This window comes from Terrapene carolina, unplaced genomic scaffold, assembly GCF_002925995.2.
Source record: "Terrapene carolina triunguis isolate 2854851 unplaced genomic scaffold, T_m_triunguis-2.0 Scaffold21, whole genome shotgun sequence".
NCBI classification, from domain to species: Eukaryota; Metazoa; Chordata; order Testudines; family Emydidae; genus Terrapene; species Terrapene triunguis.
Window position 1 is genome coordinate 28,419,303 of NW_020664372.1, and position 19,931 is coordinate 28,439,233.

Genomic DNA, 19,931 nt, shown 5'->3' on the forward strand with positions numbered 1-19,931 from the left:
AAAAAAATCTAATTTCAAAATTTCATTTAAAGATCCATTTTTTGTACCATGAAGTTCTCATGCTTTGATGCAAATCATCCATTTTGCAGGAATCTTATGAAAAGCAAAAGTTCTAAGCAGTAAATTAGCCTAAAATATAAGTGTGAATATGTTACTGTGCAATTTCACCGCTCAAAAAAGTCATTTTCTTACACCACTAGTTCTTATTCCACTTGAACTAGCTGTCCTGTTACTAATCAAGAAACACAGTAATTCTTCAAAAGCCAAGACATAACTAAGACCGATTTGGTAGGAATTTTAAATGCTAGGGGATGGCAAATTAGACCTGATAGTGTCCTCAGTTTGACTAGTAAAATTGCCAGCGCAACATGGCTATATTTCATTTGGCTTTTTAAAAAAAAAAAAATACTGTAACTGATCTTTAGATAGGCATCATAAATTACAGCAGTGGGGTCTGGGGCTAGGAACCATGAATGTATGAGTTTTAATCCTGACTCCTAATATAATACTAGGGCATCGGCTCACTACTAACTGAAAGAGTGCCACCTGCCAAATCACCAATTCCACTTCCTACAGCACCAGATTTCCTCTAGTATCTCCCATATAAACACTGAACAAGCCCAATCTCCCTTCAGGATCATAAGATCATAACCCTAGATGATATGGCTGCAAAAACTTTTCATTAAATCTCTGTACAGACATCTATGTAATAGAGTACTAATTGGTCCATAGTGATTTCCTGCACATATTTTAAAGTTGCAGTTTTTGATCACTAACTATTCTGACTAAGGACTCCATTCCACTGCTCAACTAACGTACACAAAAACTGGGTGTTTTCCAGAGAAGTCTATCAAATAGTTTTCCTAACAAATCATACACTTGGACACATCCTAATTCCTTCATTTTCCGTTACTGTTTGTCTAGTAGGCGGTTACACTGATTTATTGAACAGTAAAGTAGATAGCAACTCTCATCATCGCATGCTTGATTTCTTCAGGATAGGCATTACCCATAGTAAAGTGTTTTATTACATGTGAAAGAAGGAAGGGGAGCATGGTTTAACAATTAGTTCCTTACACCAAAATACCTAAGCTTTTTTTAAACTGAAAACTAAGCAAAAGAAAAGGAGATATAGAAACTAGACTACTGTGAAACTGAACAGCATGGTTTTGGAAATTCAACAAGCCAGTCGCTGGCATTAAAGATACAATTTCTTGGGCACCAACTGTAGTTCAGTTCCAGGCATCATCTTGAATGTTAGCAATGGATAATGAGATGACTGAACACTGTGAATTTGCTACATGATTTGCTTTCCTTTCAGACATGGAAAACCTCCAGAATGTGTCAGGACAGGACAGCATTCCAGAAGTGAGATTTTGGATTGAATGACATTTCAGGGAGAAACTACTGTTTTTAATAAGCTGTTAATAAATGTGCTCCTGTGTTCTATTTTGTGTGAAATAATGAGAGGCTACGCAAACAGCTATGAAGAATTGCTTTTGGGAATAGAATTCTAAATTCATAAATCCTGGGGGCTAAATTTTCACTGGAGAAATCACCTATTACCCAAGGAAAATCTCTGAGAAGGCAGATCCCCTGGTGATGGTCAATCACTCAGTTGCCCCACTAGGTTAGTGCCATATCTGCAACTTAGTTGGTCTCCGTGATGAAATATCAAAGCTAAAATTAAATTAGACAAGCCTTACTGGTGCTTTGTTATGTACCCCTTGGATTAGCAATGTGCAGTCTACAGAGGAGAGCACAGAGTAGAATACAATTTATAAAGTTTTTCATACTCAAAGAATCACAAAGGTTTAGATAATATATAGTCCTGCCTTGAGTGCAGAGGACTGGACTAGAAAATCTCTCAAGATCCCTTCCAATCCTACAATCTATGTTTTCTTTGAGCATTACACAAGGAATTTCATTGGACTAAGGGAGGAATATTATTCACAAAGCTATTCTGTCTCTGTCTGCTTCTATGTGGACCTTCAGTGCTAAAGAGTTAAAATTTCAAAAGCACATATGTGAGCCCAAATCTCATTGGCTTTCAAGTGGTATTTTCAAAGTGTTGACTTTCAATGAGATTCGGGCTCCTAAATCACTTGGGTGCTTTTGAAAATTTTACCCAAAGTTTCACCAGACTCCTCCAGGCTGGCTTTCTGCTGCAGATTTAAAAAGCAGTGTATATATCCTCCCAGAACCTATTTAGAGAGAGAATGTTTGCCAGAAGTCTAAGTTACATACAAGGATAATTCTCTTCCCTATTCATAAAAGATCAGATTTTCAGCAACCTGGATGTTGAGCTTTTCTGAAAATCTGACCATAGAGTGTCAGAATGGGAGTTATTGAGTGCTGAGCTCTTGAAAATGCGTCCCTAAGTGCCCTCGAATTTTTAACTTCCATTGAGCAACCTCAAAGCATCTCAGTTTAATATTTCAGGGAAAAGGTTGTAAATCTGTTATCTCCTGCTGTATAATGGTGTCAGGAGTGGCTACAAGCCCAAATCTGCTTGTGAGGCTTGACTCCACAGCTTCTTGCTTGGAGCCATACTGAGAACTCAAAAGTGCCAACTCAGTTCATGTTCACTGGGACAAATCACGCGCTGTACTTTCACCCACTTGCGTTTCACAGCAGAGATTTGTACTAAGAAAAAAAAAGCCATCTAGCAAATAGTCTGGATATCAGAGGCTTCATAGATTTAAATATTTTATTATTTTTCCTAATTTAATGTTATTGCTAACTGCACTGGGTTTTAGTTAATGTACAGTCTGTGAGCGCAGAGTGATAGAGGAGCTAGATCTATTTTGATCATAAACAAGTTCAAATTCATTTTCCATATTTAACATGTTCAGGGGCTTTTTTGTTCTGGGTGCGGTTTTTGTTTGTTTGTATGTTTGCATGCTAAATCTCTGCTTCTGAAGTAAATACTTACCTTGCATAAATGATATAAAATGATATCGTACAGGATGGGGAAAAAATACGAGACACCAGGAAAAGGTATTCTAGCACACAATTCCTGTCCACATGCTTTGCAAGCATTTTTGGAAAAATTAGATGTTTAAATATTTTCCTATGGTTAAGCCTGCATTACTCGATTTTGTAATGCAGTCTACCAGCTTTGGACCCTTAAACCTGTACCTGAGACCCATTGGGCTTGTTCAGAGTAGCATAAAAAGTGTTGTTGTTTTTTAAATGTGTTAGCTAAAATGTTTTAACTAACAGCATTTAAAACTTCAAGAGTAGGCAAGGCAAACTATTATAATGCATACTAGCTGGTATAACTGGTTGACACAATTTATTTATGTGTGTGGAGTTGGTATAGCTATGTTGGGCCCAAGCTATTAGAAAGACAAGTTGGGTGAGGTAATATTTATAGTGGACCAATTTCTGTTAGTGAGAGAGACAAGACTTTGAGCTTAAACAGAACTCTTCTTCATTTCTCAGACCTGAATTTACTTAGACTTTCAAAAGATCATTGACGAGGTCTTTCATAAAAAGCTGCTAAAGAAACTAAGTAGTCATGGGGTGAGAGGCAAAGTGTTGTCATGGATAAAAACTGGCTAAGAAATAGAAACAATGAAAGGGCATAACTTTCTCCACAGCAAACGGTTAACAGCAAAGGTTTTGTATTAGGTCTGGTTATTGTGTAATATATTTGTTAATGAGCTAGAAAGAGGATGTGGAGCAGTGATGTAGCAAAATTTGCAGATGGCACAAAGTCATTTACAGATAGTCAAACCCAGAGAAGAAAGCAAAACTTCCTAAGGACTTAACCAAGTGAGGTGAATGGATGACACAATGGCAGATGAATGTCAATATTAATTAGTGCAAAGTGATAACCACTGCAGGAAAAAACCTAAATTGCTCATATACCTAATAGGGCTATATATTACTGGGATCAGTCCAGAAAAGAAGCTGTGTATCACCATGTACACCTCAAGAAGACCTCTAGTCTGTTCCATGTGCAGTTGTGGTCAAAAAAGCAAAGAAGATGATAGGGTCCATAAGGAACGTAATGATGAATAATAATATGGAGAATATTATAATGTCATTGTATAAATTAAAGATACAGCAGCAATAATTCAGTGGCTGTTCAATGAATTCATCCATATCTGTGATAGCTCCTACTCCTGCATTGCCTCAATCCAGGTAACCCGGTCCTGAACCTTGGCTCGTATTCCTGATTCTGACTTTGATGCTGACCCTCGGCTCTGGCACCTGGCCTCTCACACTGGCTTTGACTCTTGGCTCTGATACCTGGCTACCGACTCCTGCTCCAATGCTGGGCATGGCTGCTCACATCCTGTTCACTGACACTGGGCTTCCTCCTGGTATCTTGTGAGGAGACCTGTTAATGAGACAGCAAGGCAGGTGTGTGGGCAAGCTGGCAGAAAACCAGGCAGGTTTCCAATGGGAACAAGCCTGGTCCTGTCTAAAGTTTTGTTAAAAATTACACATTCCCATAGCATGACTAGATTTCAATGAATCAGCATTTTTCAACTGAAAAATATTCTGTCAGAAAATTTCCAACCAGTTCTAGAGGAAAGTCTACCGGTTTTGCTCATTAAGGGAGTTTGAGCTTTGACTTAAAACTGCTTCAGAAGGGTGAGTCTTTAGCAAGTAGTTCATTACTAAGAGTAGCTTTCAAAGTGTAATAATTTTAGTGGGTTTCACCATTCTACGCATTTTCATACCCAAACAAAAGAGGTAACTTATAAAAGTAACTTTATTCAGTGGTGACCCACTAGATTATTGCTTGGCAGTGTAGTAAATCTTCTTTGAAATAGGTTTATTCCTTTACCAGCCATTCCTACATGAAGTTTCACATTATGTGTAAGGGTGGAAAAGTTATATACTGGTTTAACATGTCTGATTATCACTGCATTTTATTATGTGTTAGTGAAATTCTGTTCCCATTTAGCAGGTTTACTGCTTTATCAGAAAATCTTATGGTTTGGGGGGATTGGGTTTTAGTGGGCGGGGGGCTGTTTTTTTGTTGTTTCGCTCTTCTCTTTTCAGCAGTAAAGGTGCCAGCATTCCAAATATGAGCTACGTGTCAAATGTGTTTGCCAAAAAACTTTCTTCTATGCCAGGAAGACTCTTGCTCCATGAAGACGTCTTTGTACTGTAGCCTATATTTAGTCATATCACCTCAGGCTGTGATCTCCTTAGATCACACACGCCAAGCAGGTTCAGAATTGGGCAGCACTTAGCTGAAAGAATTCCAGGGAAAATCCAGAATACTAGAGGGAGTGGTATAGGTAGCATTCTTCTGTCTGGTTCACCATTCAACCAGACTGATGTCAGAAGCAGAGTGTTGAAGATGTTAAGCCAGATTCTTTGGTCTGGCTAAACTCTGGTCAGTTCAGGACTAGAGGATGTGATGTGGGGAAAAGTGGTTTTGACCCAACTTTTTGTCCTCCTTATCCAAGGGTCATCTAGCCACCAGGCCAATCCTCGGCATAAAGCAGAGCAGCCTCAGGGTTGGTGTACTTTATACACCCAGCTGCTTATGACATAAAGATGCTATTCTGACAATCAAAAATTACTGAATTATAGAGACTTCCTTGACACTCTCTTTTCTCCTGACACGTCCCTTATGAAGGGTACTGGGAAGAAGTGACATGAGTTGCTAGGGGAAATCCTCCACTGGCCAGCTAATCTGGGTTAGTGGCTGCTGTGCATCCCCAGAGTAGCAGAAAGCAACTTTAATAGATCAGAGACTCTGGCCCATTGACTGTCAGATGTGGAGCAGCCGTTGACTGTGATTCTTAACCAGTTTTTAATCCATGTCACAACATCTCTTCTCACCCCCATACTTATCTATTTTAATTAACATATTAATTGATGGTTAATTAATAGGGGATTTTTGTGCATTTTTTCCCAAAAGTATTTGGAAAATCGACACCCACAGGTCATTTTTGTCTTTTGTATTAGTCATATTATTATCTAGTCTGACCTCCAGTATAGTCACAAGTCCTTAAATTTCACCAATTTATCCCTCTATTGAACCCAATAACTTACACTATGCCTTCCAGAAAAGCATCCAGTATTGATTTAAAGATTTAAAAAATGGAAAATCCCTTTATTCCCTTTATGGCTTGGTCCAGTGGTTAATTGCCCTCATTGTTTAAAAAAATGCTTTATTTCTAATTTGGTTTATTTGGCTTCAACATTCAGACTTTGGTTCCTGTTATTTCTTTCTCTGCTACATTGAAGACCCTTAGTACCCAGTATTTTCTCTCTGTGAAGACACTAGTCACATATTGATCATCTTTTTGGTAAACTAAACAGACTGAGCTCCTTCGGTGACTTACTGCGAGGCATTTTTCCCAGCCCTCAAATCATTTTAGTGGCTCATCTCTGTGCCCAATCCAATTTTTCAACATCTTTATAAAAATATGGACCCCAGAACTAGATGCAGTGTTCTATGAACAGTCTTGCCAAGGCTATATATGGAGTTCCTTACATTTCCCATCTTTTTGAGCAACTCTGCCCTGAAGATGGTGTATGAAGAATGCTGGCACATAGTGTATTACTCTATTTTTCTAGCAAGTTTATTGTTACTACAGTTACAGTATCCATTTGCTGGAAGTTGTCCCTTCAATAGATTTACAAATTCCGGTGTGCTCCTATTTTTATCACATAAGTGAGGAGTAAATCAAGTGAGACTCAAACAGCTCTGTCATAAAAGGATAACTACTTAATAAGAAAAGGAAAAATTAATTTTAAAAGTACATTCCTTACATATTGCAGGTTGACTGGCTTAGTGAACAATTATCTTTTCAGTGCTTTCTCTTAGGACAGTAATTTCAGGGCTAAGCACCGAAAAGGATGGGTTATGCCAATAAGCCTTAATTTGAGAGGGAGTTTTCCCTGCCTCAGGTTCTGATGGGAATGCAAGATATATTCCTGGTGACAGCTATACATTTACTCAACATGTTTCAAACGATTTGCTGAGAGCAATGCAACCAGTTTTTGTCCATGCTTTCTCAGCTTTCTGGTTTATGAATTTTGTTTCTGTTTAGTAACAATCATTTGATTAAAAAACTAGAAAGATATAAAATTAACATGGCACACATTAAATGCTGGCTAACTGATACATCTCCAAATGTAATTGTTAACAGGGAATCATCACAGAACAGGTCTGTTTCTAGTGGAGGGCTGGTTCTTGGCACTGTGCTATTTAATATTTTTATTAGTGAGCTGGAAGAAAACAAGAAATCATCACTGAAAAAGTTTGCAGTTGACACAAAAATTGGTGGAGTGGTAAACAATGAGGAGGACACATGACTGATATGCAGTGATCTGGATCACTTGGTAAGTTGGGCACAAGCAAACAATATGCATTTTAATATGGCTAAATGTAAATGTATACATCTAGGAACAAAGAATGTAGGCCATACTTACAGGATGGAGAACTCTATCCTGAGAAGCAGTGACTCTGAAAAAGATTTGGGGGCCATGGTGAATAAACAAGTGAACATGAGCTCCTAGTTTGACGCCGTGGCCAAAAGAGCTAATGTGACCCTTGGATGTATAAAAAGGAAATCTTGAGTAGTAGTGAAGTAATTTTTCCTCTGTGTTTGGTGTGACTGCTGCTGGAATACTGTGACCAGTTCTGGTGCTCACAATTCAAGAAAGATGTTGATAAATTAGAGAAGGTTCAGAAAGGAGCCACAAGAATTATTAAAGAATTAGAAAACATGCCTTAAGGAGCTCAGTTTATTTAGCTTAACACAAAGAAGATTAAAGGGTGACTTGATCATAGGCACGAACTCCGTGGGTGCTGGTGCTTAGCACCCACTGCCAGCCAGCTCCTCCCAACTTCCCCCCCAGTGCCTTCCGTGTGCCAGCGGCCCCGCTGATCAACTTCTCCCCTCCCTCCCAGCACTTCCTGCCTACTGTGATCAGCTCTTCTGTGGCGTGCAGGAGGCACTGGAGGGGAGGGAGAGGAGCAGGAAGAGGACGTGCTCAGGGAGGGGGCTGAACTGGGCAGGAGGAGGGGACGAGAGCAGAGCGTGGGTGGGAAGAGGCAGGGTGGGGTGGAGGCTTGGGGGAAGGAGGCGGGGTCTGGGGCAGAGCTGGGGGTTGAGCACCCCCAGGGCCCAGAGGAAGCTGGTACCTGTGGACTTGATTGCAGTCGATCACTGCCTACGTGGGGAACAAATATTTAATAATGGGTTCTTCAGTCTATTAGAGAAAGGTATAACATAGTCCTATGGCAAATTCAGACTCGAAATCAGGCATACATTTTTAATAATGAAAATATTAAGCCATTGGAACAACTTGCCAAGGGTCAAGTAGATTCCCCATCACTGCCAACTTTTAAATCAAGACAGGATGTTTTTCTAAAAAATATGCTCTAGGAATTATTTTGGGGGTGTTTTATGGCATGTGTTATACAGGAGGTCCGATTAGATGATCACAGTGGTCCTTTCTGATCTTGGAATCTATTAAATTTATACATTTAACAAATACCGGTGTGCTATATGTAAACTATGCACTATTCCCATTTTAGGCTAATTTTTTATATCTGTTTAATCTTATCTAATTTAGAGTTAGTCACATGTTTCAGTCTTATTAGGAAAAGTTTTCTTGCTAGTGTTAGCAAAATATCTTGCGAAAAATAATTTAAAACTCAATGCAGAAACAGTGAGGAAATTTCCTATGAACATGCATCATGCTTTTTTATTAAGCCTCTGACTGACTGTACAAACTCTCCATCTGCATAAAGATAGTAATTCCATGCCTTTTGTTGCTTAGTAAGCAGGTAACTTTATATGGAAAAGTTGTTTTTGTCCTCCAAGTTGAACCTAAATCTGCCTAGCTCCAAGTACCCTGTAGCCACATATCTGGTCAGGTCACAATAACCTATAGTCACATTGCTGCCCTAGCTCACAGTTCCTGCTTATTATTATTTCAAGTTCATTCTGAGAAGACTATAGAGGAAAAAAGTAAGTAATTTAAAAAAAAATACTGAATTGATAAAGTGAATTTAGTACCCTAGATTACAGTACTGGTATAATGACCATTGAAAGATTCATTAAGGAGAGTTCTTACAAAGAACTGTGTTATGCCTATAATTTTCAAACCAAGATATATTGCTGTAGCCTATGCAGGATTTACTGCTGTCTAAGATGCTGTTTTAAAATGGAGTAGGGCATCTATAATCTTACACAGGTGGTAAAATGGAGTGGTTCTATGCAAAACTAAGCAAACAAACAAACATTATAACAGCACATTGTAAATGAATCTGAACAGAATAGTGATGCTTTCAAAACACCCAATGGCTTCATTTTTTCGTTTGATGGTCCTGCTGGGGAGGATGGATGATATTGCGGTTAAGGCATTGGTCTAGGAGTCAGGAGACCTGGGCCCAGCTCTGCCACAGTTTTCCTGCATTGTTAGGCCGGAGTTCTGCTCCCCTCCTGGAGTAATGGGGACCATATAAGCATCTCAATATAGAGAGAGATAAGTGTATCTTTCCACTTAAAATTGGGCTTTGAGCTTGACAATTACTTCAAATGTCACTGCGGATGTTTGAAGAGCTTTCCAGTTGACTTTTTTCCCCTCTGTGATTGGATATTTTGCTGATATGATTAACCTCAAGGTCTTGTCTTGATGCAGCTAGATTGTACAATGAAAAATAAGTTTGATCTTTGACTTTGCGCTGAAGTTTAATCTGATAAGGAATTCAACAATTACAGGCCTAGTCATGAATAAAGCCCAGACAATTGTTCAGGAATGAGAATTTAGTTTTATATTTTGTGCAGCTCTACATTAGTCATTTTGCAAGCCTGTTTGTTCAAAAAATCTTTATTTCAAAGATAGACAATATTTAAAACTTTACTGTAATTGCCTTTGAAGAACATTATGAAGCACTTAGTCAGATCTGTGCTCTTCAGTTATTAGTCCCGATTCCCTTCCCTCTTACCCTGGTATAAATGGATAACTTGGTGCCAGTCGATGGAGTTATACCAGTGGGTAACAGGTGTGAGTTAGAGGAGGATCAGGGCCACTGTATTATTTATAAGCCCTATAGAATTTCAAAGATAAGTCGGGGCTTTGGAAAGTTCTCTTAGTTTCTAAAATCTGCCTTGGAATGGAAGTTTTATTTGATTCATTTAACTTCCTGATACTATTTATCCTAATTGACTGTCTTGATTAACTGATCCACATTGGTCACCACAGTGACCTCACCTGGTACTAGCACAACTCTGAAGATGCCAGCTTACATTACTGATCAGCAGTCACAGCTAGAACATGTCCTCAGCTATGATCCAAGAGCATGGATAGCCTGTGCAGTTTGATGTGAACAAGACTCCCCTGAGTGTTTTCCTTTCATCCAAAGTTAGCAATTCCTAGAAAGCGTCAAGACAGATTTATTGTTAGTGATACCGCCTGTGGCTTTGATTCCCATGTTAACCATAAATACTGAGAATTGGGACTAATGTGGTATTCTACAAAGAATAGTATTTGAAAGCTAACCTGCTTAGTTTTGGAACCACCACTGATTACTCCCTGAATCCATCCAGCTTCTGACAAAAAGTAGAACTGTTCTTTCTCTAACATGTTCATATAACTGTAACTGTAAAATGCAGTATTGGCAAAATTTCCATTTAGCATCCTGAAGTTAAAAATGATCTAGTAAAACATAATGATTAAAGTAGAATACCAGAACTCAGCAGCATTTAATACTAATGTGCTCAAAAGGGCATGTTTTAGAAATTTTGATCATCCTGCAATCTGCTCAAAGCTGTTAAAGTATGGATAATTTCACTCAATTTTCCAGTAGGTTTCTGCCTTGAATAAGTAAATAGTGGGTAATGGTTTGTGTCAAAGTCCTTGTAACACTCCATTAAACATAAAGCATGACAATCTGATCAGATGTCTCTTTTATAGTCAGAAACTGACTTGTGACTTTGGGAGTTACTCAGCTGCATCAGGTCACATCACAGTCTAGTCTTTTCATCTTCTAAAAGTCCCTTATGGCTTTACATTTGACAAATTCTCAAACATAGCATTATGACCTCACTTTTCAACCTGCATTTTATATAGTCCAAGTACTGTTACTGAATGGGAGCTACTCATCTATTGGGAACTACATTTTTAAAAAGGCTATGTTTTAGTGATGTTTCAAATTTAAATCAGATTCCTAGACTTTAAGAATTTCAACCACCAAAAAGAAAGATATATTTTGGTACTGTCAAAGGTCTAACTTAAACATGCAAGAGCAAGGAAATCCAGAGTTAAAACAAACTCTTGTTTGCACTTTCCAATGTTTATATTCTATGAAGATAAAATAAATTAAAAAAACAGATTTAAACACTCAAGTCATAACTCACTTTGTTGCACACAGCTATTGCCAGGAAATGAGATCAGGGTGTGCAATTATATATCTTATGAGACATATTGTGCTCTTGATCTATAAACGCAATTGCTAGTCACCTCATATGTTCTTATGGTTAAAGCACCTGGGTTCTATTCCCAGCTCTCCTGCCAGCATCCTGTGTGACAATGGGCAAGCCACTCAACCTTGCTGTGGCTCAACTTCCCCATCTATAAAATGGGTGTAATGATAAATTAAACAAAACACAGAAGGGTAGTAAGGCTTAGTTAAGCTTTGCTTTGAGAATCTCGGATAGAAATGAATAAGTGTGAATTATGATGGGTCAAATCCTGAGGTGATTACTCAGGTCGGACCTCATCCTTTGGAATCATTAAAACCTTCCTTGCTGGTATCTTTCCCTCTCCTTGTGCAGAGTGCCATCCTCCTCTGAGACAATGCCCTCCATTCCCTTCTCCCTGAATCTGCAGGGGGCTTACCATGTGTCTGAGGCACGATACACAAAGAAGGGCTGGGATTTTGGCAGGCTGAGGGAGGGGCAAGAGGTCGGGGAACAGTGCCAAGGACAATGACATGGTGAGGGGGAGGAAACATGCATTGCCTTTCCCTGTGTGCAGCAGAGGAGCTAAAAGAAAGTGAATACAGCCTGAGGCTGTGTTAAATGGTCAATGAGCCCACCTCCACAGCAAGGAACTCCCCTTAAGAGTGTTCTGGGGCAGCCACTGGCAGGAAGAAAATGCTTTGCCACAGGGCAGCCATGCAGATGGCCCTGCACCCTATGGATCTTGAGGATCTGCATGGTTTGTAGACAAATATTTTCTTTCTTCAACAGGATGGGAAGGTGTGTAGCCTTCATGATGGAATATTGCAGAGGACATGGGAGAGGATTCCCCTTGTGGCATTTCTTTTTCCCTGTGGGTATGTTTGCAAAAAGGAATGATCAGGTTGAATCAGTTTTGTAGCCAATGGTAGTTTGCCTGAGCAAAGGCTGAATAAAACTGAGTAAAATCTCAGTAAAGACTTCAGGACCTGGCCCATTAGTATTGCTGCTTTACGGCGCTAATGATATGTGAGCAGAAGTTTTTGTGGTTGAATTTCCTGTTTGGAAAAATCCAAGAATCAGCCACCTGTGGTATTTGATATTACTTGAATGACAATACGATAGTTAAAAATGAAACTATTCTCCCACCAGAAACCTTGTTTTCAACTTTCACATTGCTCAAACGTCATCATAACCAATTCACATAAAATCTCTCAGACCGCATCTTACCACAGGGCAATATTGTTAGGAATTGTGCAGAGCATTTTGTACACAGCTTAGGGGAAATTACAAAAGGGACTTATGAAGTGTAGGGTTTTTAAAATGTCTTGTCATTCACAGTTCAAAGATTTTCCTGCTGCTCGTCATATCTCCAGAACAGATATGGGCAGCAGGTTTAAAACAAATAAAAGGAAGTTCTTCTTCACACAGCGCACAGTCAACCTATGGAAATCCTTGCCTGAGGAGGTTGTGAAGGCTAGGACTATAACAGGGTTTAAAAGAGAACTGGATAAATTCATGGAGGTTAAATCCATTAATGGCTATTAGACAGGATGGGTAAGGAATGGTGTCCCTAGCCTCTGTTTGTCAGAGGGTGGAGATGGATGGCAGGAGAGAGATCACTTGATCATTACCTGTTAGGTTCACTCCCTCTGGGACATCTGGCATTGGTCACTGTCAGCAGACAGGATACTGGGCTGGATGGACTTTTGGGCTGACCTAGTATGGCCATTCTTATGTACTTATGTTCTTATATAAGTAGAAACATCAAACTTCCCTTCTCCAAGAGCCTCTAACGAGCAACAATGTATTTCATAGGTTTGGAGAAGGTGTGGGAGGATTAGGCTTTCTTTCCTAAAAGATTAGTTTCTTAAACTGAATCCTGACCTGTAGAGGCAATGTCCTCCCATACTCTGTAACCCAGACAAGAATCTCTCACATTACTCTCCAATGAACTCTGCAATCAACTGCCCCAGCACGTTCCCACTATCCAAATACAAACAACAGTAAGTCAAATATTAAACCATCCAAATTCACAACTACATTCAATGTTTGACAATCTAAAACCATTTCAACAATTACAAATTATGAGGCTATTTAATTCTGTTTTCATGAAAATGAAAACACATCTACATGTGCTAAAAACACAGGAATATTTTAATGTCTAGAAGGTTGCCTCATAGTTTCAAACTGTTCTGTGGCTATGGGGGCAGAATCAAGATAATTTCAGAGACCTTCACTATATATTAGAAATCTTGAATGTTTAGGGAGTCTTCTGTAGAGCAGAACTTCAATGCAGCTCTGAATGCTTTCCACAAGAGTGTGCCTGCATGGTGCTGCTTCCAAATGCCAATTCCTGTACTTCCCTGACTAATCCTGGAGTTTTTGGAGAATGTTCTCAGAACAGTTTGTTACTGATATCAGAGACTCCTGTACCCCTAATATCAGGTTTATTAAATTTTGTGTTGGTGGTTTGTTTTTTTCACTAGGGATATATAAAAATACATTTTATGTAATATGTTAAAACAATGTCATATAACTGGCAATTGTTTTCTAACTTCTTGTAACTTATTAAAATGACATTGTATTTCTGGAACATCAGTTTGTGCTGGACCATACCTTTGCTTATACTTATATTTCATCAACTGGAGCCACTGTATAGGCTGTGAACAGGAGCAGTTTTTAATCAAATTGAAAGAATAATAATAGTACTCTACAGTAAATCCACATTACCTTTTTTTAATCCCGCCTGTAGAATAGGAACCACTAGGATTATTAAACTTGGTAAAGAGAATACCAGGGTTTTTTTTCATTTGCTGGAGTAACAAAATTTTCTCAGAATACAGTTAAGCTTTCCTTGCTTAAGATACTGATAAGAAAAATTAAGGGAAGCTTAATCTGAATTAAATCCTTTTAAAACATCCACAAAATTTAATAGTAACCTATTGTTCTCATGGGATTTCAAATGCTTATGCCTACTATCCAGTAGATCACAAAGGCAAACTCTAGACCAAATATTGGTGTAACTTGAGTTTTGCCTGTATCCTTTCTTCTTGCTGGCTGAAAAAGAGACTTGTTGTAATTGTACCCCAGAGAAAAGCCATTTAATATGAAGCACAAAACCAGGTGCTTAAGAGCTTTCATTAAGAACAATTAGTTATAAACTGAGACCTGCATGGTGGGTCTCTGTGCTGTTTGGGTCTCAGACAATTGTAAAATAAAATAAATGCCAATCCACTGAACTATCTGATATAGTTAATATTCTATGCGTTGTTCTAATGAGCCTCAAGAAAGAGGCTTCATATAATACAACAATGTTTGTTAGTAGAGCAATTAAAAATTTATAAAAAAGCAAATAAAATCAGGAAAATGGCATTTCATAATACTGCAATAAAATATTTATGACCCTTGGGACAATCACTTTATGGAATGAAATAAAATTTACTCTTGGGCAACATGTTTGCCTATTGCCCTCACACTGTGATGGATTTGTTTTTAGAAAGTTTGTTTACATTTCATTTAATAAAGAAAGAAATCCCTTTTTTAAAAAATAATATGCTTCTGGTACTGAACAACTACAAACGCAAAGAGATTTGTGGAAGGGATCTGAATAAAAGTGATTAAATAAGGTAGTAGTGCTTAATTCTAGATTGTTAAAGTCTGATTCCAAACTTCAAAGAGATATTCATCCCTGTGTGGAGGACCAGCACAATGCCTGTGCACCAGTGAAGCCCTACTTATGCTCTATGATAAAGCTCTGTACGGGGGGTGAATTTCATCATCTATAGCTTGAAATCAGAATGAAATTATAACCACAGTTCACTCTGCTTATCCCCACAGCCCTGAACCTTCCTGGCAGTGTACTCTTAAGAGGAGTACATGCTAATTTAAAGTAAAACTTCACTTATACCAATAGTCCCAGAAAATTCTCAGCTGAGTTTCATTGTTATCAATTTTCTTTAACACTTCAATTCTCTCCACTAAACTAAGTATTTTACAATTCAAATCTGACATGTTTCATATGACCACTCGACTCAACATTCCACTCGCATTTTCTGACTTAGGTATACATTTACCATGGACCACTATTAAGTCCGGGCTTACTCAAATTGCAAATGTAAAAGATATGCAATTTCATGGCGTGGGACTGCATGAGGTTCAGTGGTGAGTGACAGGAATTGGGCAATTACTATGCACAGAAGAGGATTTTTACCCCTAAGTGATACATTCTTAAGAGGAATTGACTGCATATGGTTTTAAAGGAAAGCCTCGGTATCAATTTATAAAAGCATGAAGTCTGATATTGTAAATTAGAATGCATTTTAACAAACATGGACACATCATGCACTGAGGTCCCTCCTTTCCATGTGCCTTGCAGAGAGCCCTTCATGAGAAGAAGGATCTGAGTATGAGGAAAGGATGGCTTCCACTACCAGCCAGACAATAAAACTTATCATAATAAGAGTTTTGCCATTGACTTAAAAGGCGACAAATCAGGCCCAGTGCAGGAAAACTTGCACAGCGGCCATTTTGTTTGTTGATAGAGGTCTTCCGGTATGTACATGCAGCCCCTGTCACAAGCACCAGATTCACAATTATGGTATATCTGTTTGCAGAGATTGGGTAGACAGATATATTTTAACTTTAACTTTTTGAGGAAAGAGCAGTCATTTTTAATACATATCACAGCCTAAACATTTAGCAACTGATAACAATGCGTAGCAGCTGCTACAGCATTGCACCAGCTTCTGAGTGTCTGAACTTGGATAGCAAACTGAGCATTCAGGTTTGTTTCAACCAACTGGAGCCTGCTAAATATGGTTGAGTTGACAGCTTTTTAGTGGTGGGCAACAGTTGGTTTAGAATACAAGTCAAACAAAATGCCCTGTTCCATAAGACTCAGGAATTGCATACAAGATTTAATAACACATATTAATGCATATAATGATAATTCCTTCAGAGGTAGAAAAACCATCTGCGAACAGCCTCCATCACCAGCCCTTCCTATCTCTTCTCCCTGAGGTAATATGTCAATTGCATGAAATCACTAAATGATGGCGAGAAATAGCAATGCTTTAAAGCCTGGTCCTTCATTTCTTTGAGCACCCCAAATTTCCAACTGAAGTTAATGGTTTGTGTACACTTCCGGCCCTCAGTTAGCAGACGATGAAAAGTGTTTATCAGTCGAATACTGCATCATTTATTTTAGTGCATTGCTTGATTCCTCTTCAGTAATTGTTTACTGAGATTTATCTAGCATAGTAATTTACTTTTTAGTTAGAGCCCACTGTCCATTTACTTCAATATTTATTTCATTTAGAATAACAATCAATAGAACAAAGCTACTGCCTAAGACCATCTCTTCATGCAAATAGCATGCAAAATTGTCAAGTAAATGAAAATAACCAGCAAGCACTGTCAAGCTCCACAGTGTCATTTCAAATTAATCTCGGTAAGCAAATTTAGACTTTATATTAATAATAACAATAGCAGTAATACATCTTTTTCCCTTCTTTTTCTTAAGCAAAATAAAAACGTTGACAGCACAAGATCTGAAAATTCAATTAATATAGACAGCAGAAAGAATCTTCAGAGGAAGAGATAAAACAGCGTTCTATTGCTTATTTGTGGAGCAGTGTAAGAGCAATACACTATCTAATGTACATACCCATTATGCTGTCTAAGACACAAATGTGTGTACTGCAGCAAGAAGTCTCTGCATAAGTGATAAAGCAAATAAGACTATGCTGCAGTATTCAACAAAATTGTTAGTGAAGTTAAAATTGGATTATTCACCACACTGTAGTTTTGTGCAGTCTATTGTATTTTAAAACCTTAGACAAATAGTAGCAGTCAGCTTTGAGTTCTGCTTCAAATGACGAGCCTTTCCAATGTTTTGGGAATAGTGACTTTGTTTAATTATTTAACATTATAATATAGTGAAGTTGGTTTATTTTTTCCCCCTTTAAGCCAGCCCTTTATGCTTTCGCACCCACCAACATATTTTCCTGTGCTGGTTCAAGTGTAAGGAGGAAGGATTTTTTAAACTATTCATAATCCTTACAGTCTTCCCCCATCCATTTGGCTAAGAGGCTTCTATAGCTTTTGGCCCCAGCCAGGGATTCAGATAATGGAGCCATTTTGCAGAACGCACCTGGTTGAAATGGCGAGCATCCTCAAAGGCAGTTAGATATGTATCTGTATCTCTCTCCCTCCTTAAAGTGGGCCAATCATTTAGCATCTATGACCCTGCAGAATTGGTATTCCATATCTCTCTCCACTTATTGACTCATGGGCTCTCTTGCTCCTCAGCTGTGAAAGGTCCAGCCCATGCTGTCTCTCCTTTGCTTAGTCAGCAATGCTCCATCTCTGCCTGCTTGCAAGAGTTTAAGGGCAAATATTCTCCGAAAAAAGCTAAAGTTGTTCCATTTTATAGTAATCCAAACACCCCATGTCATTAAAAATCAATCCACACACAAATCAAATATAGCTATTCCCCTCGCCCCCCGCATGAATTACTGTGGAATGTAAGTGAGTTTGGTTGTGCCACACTCCCCAATCAAGCAGGATTGTGAGTAGCAGAGCTTTCCGCTCTTAAATAATAAAGTAGGCCTCAGATCAGATCCGGGGCCCCTTTGGAGCTTTTTCACTCCCTAAAAGGTGTTAGTGTGTATTGGGGGATAAAGGGGTGTAGGATGCTAACCTCTTAAACCCACCAGCATGAAAAGAAATAAAAATATTATAGTATAACATCACTGTACTGCTCCCCACTCACTGACAGCAGAAAAACCCGTCCTGCCTCCCCTGTGCCTAATATAGACATTATAGTAGGCAACGGGAAGGCAAGCCTGGGTCAGGAGTAAGTGAAAGTGTGGAGATTAGAAGGGGATTTTAAAAAGCATCAGAGGGATGTAATTAATTTTTTGAAAGTGAGACTTTCACATGCAGTAGTATAAAGGTTTCTCAGAAATCTTGGAAACTGCGACCACATAATACATAAGAAAGGTCCAAGGAAAAGTATAGTGAACTTAATGATCTGTAGATGGATATTATCAGAAATTGATATCATCTCAGATTTATGACAGCTATATAGGGGGGTTTGAGGTAAACCAAAGGCCTCTTTACGCAAAACTGTCTGTCACTTGCATAAGTGAAAACACATGCATTTTCATTGTATGGCACTTAACAAAAGTGGTTTGCCCTGCATTTGAAAAGCACGTGCAATACATATGTAATCAAACGACATCTTGCTCTGGGTTTAGGTCTATGGCGGGTGTGGAAGTTTATGTGGAACCATATAGGCATGTGAAGCCAACCCATTTTAATTGTAATCTAAAGTTTTATTGAGTGCGGTATCACAAGGTATTCATGACAAACTCATCTCAGGATATTTCTCTTTCCACATGACTCAAATTTCTGCATGCCACCTATCCCCACCTACCTAGACTCACCTCCTATGGTGCGGTGTAGGAGCAAAATTACAGAGAAAGCTATGGTGGGACACTGAAGAGGGGAAGTGTAACTATGGTTAGCTACCTTTCCCCTTCAATCACACACATCACAAGCCTGGGACAGGAGATCCACCAAGCAATGTATTCTCCAACAAGAACTGCAGAAGATCTGCAGTAATACTCATAGAAAGCAAATGCTCCTGGTACGTTCATAGATAGGCTTGAAAGGATTTGATTTTTGGCAGTAAGTGTCGATTTCACCGTGCACACAAACAGAAAAAAAAATATTTTCACTGATAATGATCCAAATGTACAGCTAGGCAAAGTAAGAAATGCTTGTTGAGAACTTATTAGAGTTTGATCTAAGGCTATTGGCTTTGCATAATTTGACAAGAGATGTTGACAATTTATGTTAACGGTTATATAGCTTTAACTTTTTGAATCTCAAGTCTACTGTCATTAAATAATTTTTGTCTGACACCTTCATTGTCTGACCTCTCAATAATTTCCCACAACTGTGAAAATTTAAAGACATTAATAAGAAATAAAATGCTTAAAACCCATAACTTTGCCCAACTGAGAAACATTTAAATTGACACAAATCAGAAAAATTCCTAAATCAAGTTCTGCCAAGCCTATTCATAGAGCACATTGAAGGATGTCAGCCAGTAGCAGCACAGTAGCTAGTCTCCTGTATCTGTGGGAGTGGCTGAAGGCGGGAAGCCCATTATTGGAGTGGGGAAGTGAAGTGCCTTCAAACTACCTGGGTGTGCAGAACTACACTGCACACCAAGCCCACCAAGCCCAGAATCTGGGTTTCCGATACTGCTTATTCTAACACATCCTGGTTAAAATCTGTACTTTGATTTACCTCTTAACATTTTGCTACGGTCATCTCTTTGCAGGCCTTATAAAGTGATTATTTCCGATCAGCAATGCACTTGTAAGCAAACTGAAACAGTTACTATGACATCCAACTGTCTTAGAAGCATTTATGGAATATTGATTTATATTAATGTATTCCTACATGAACAGGGCCTGTTCCAGGGTTTTGGCCGCCCCAAGCAGCCAAAACCAAAAAAAAAAA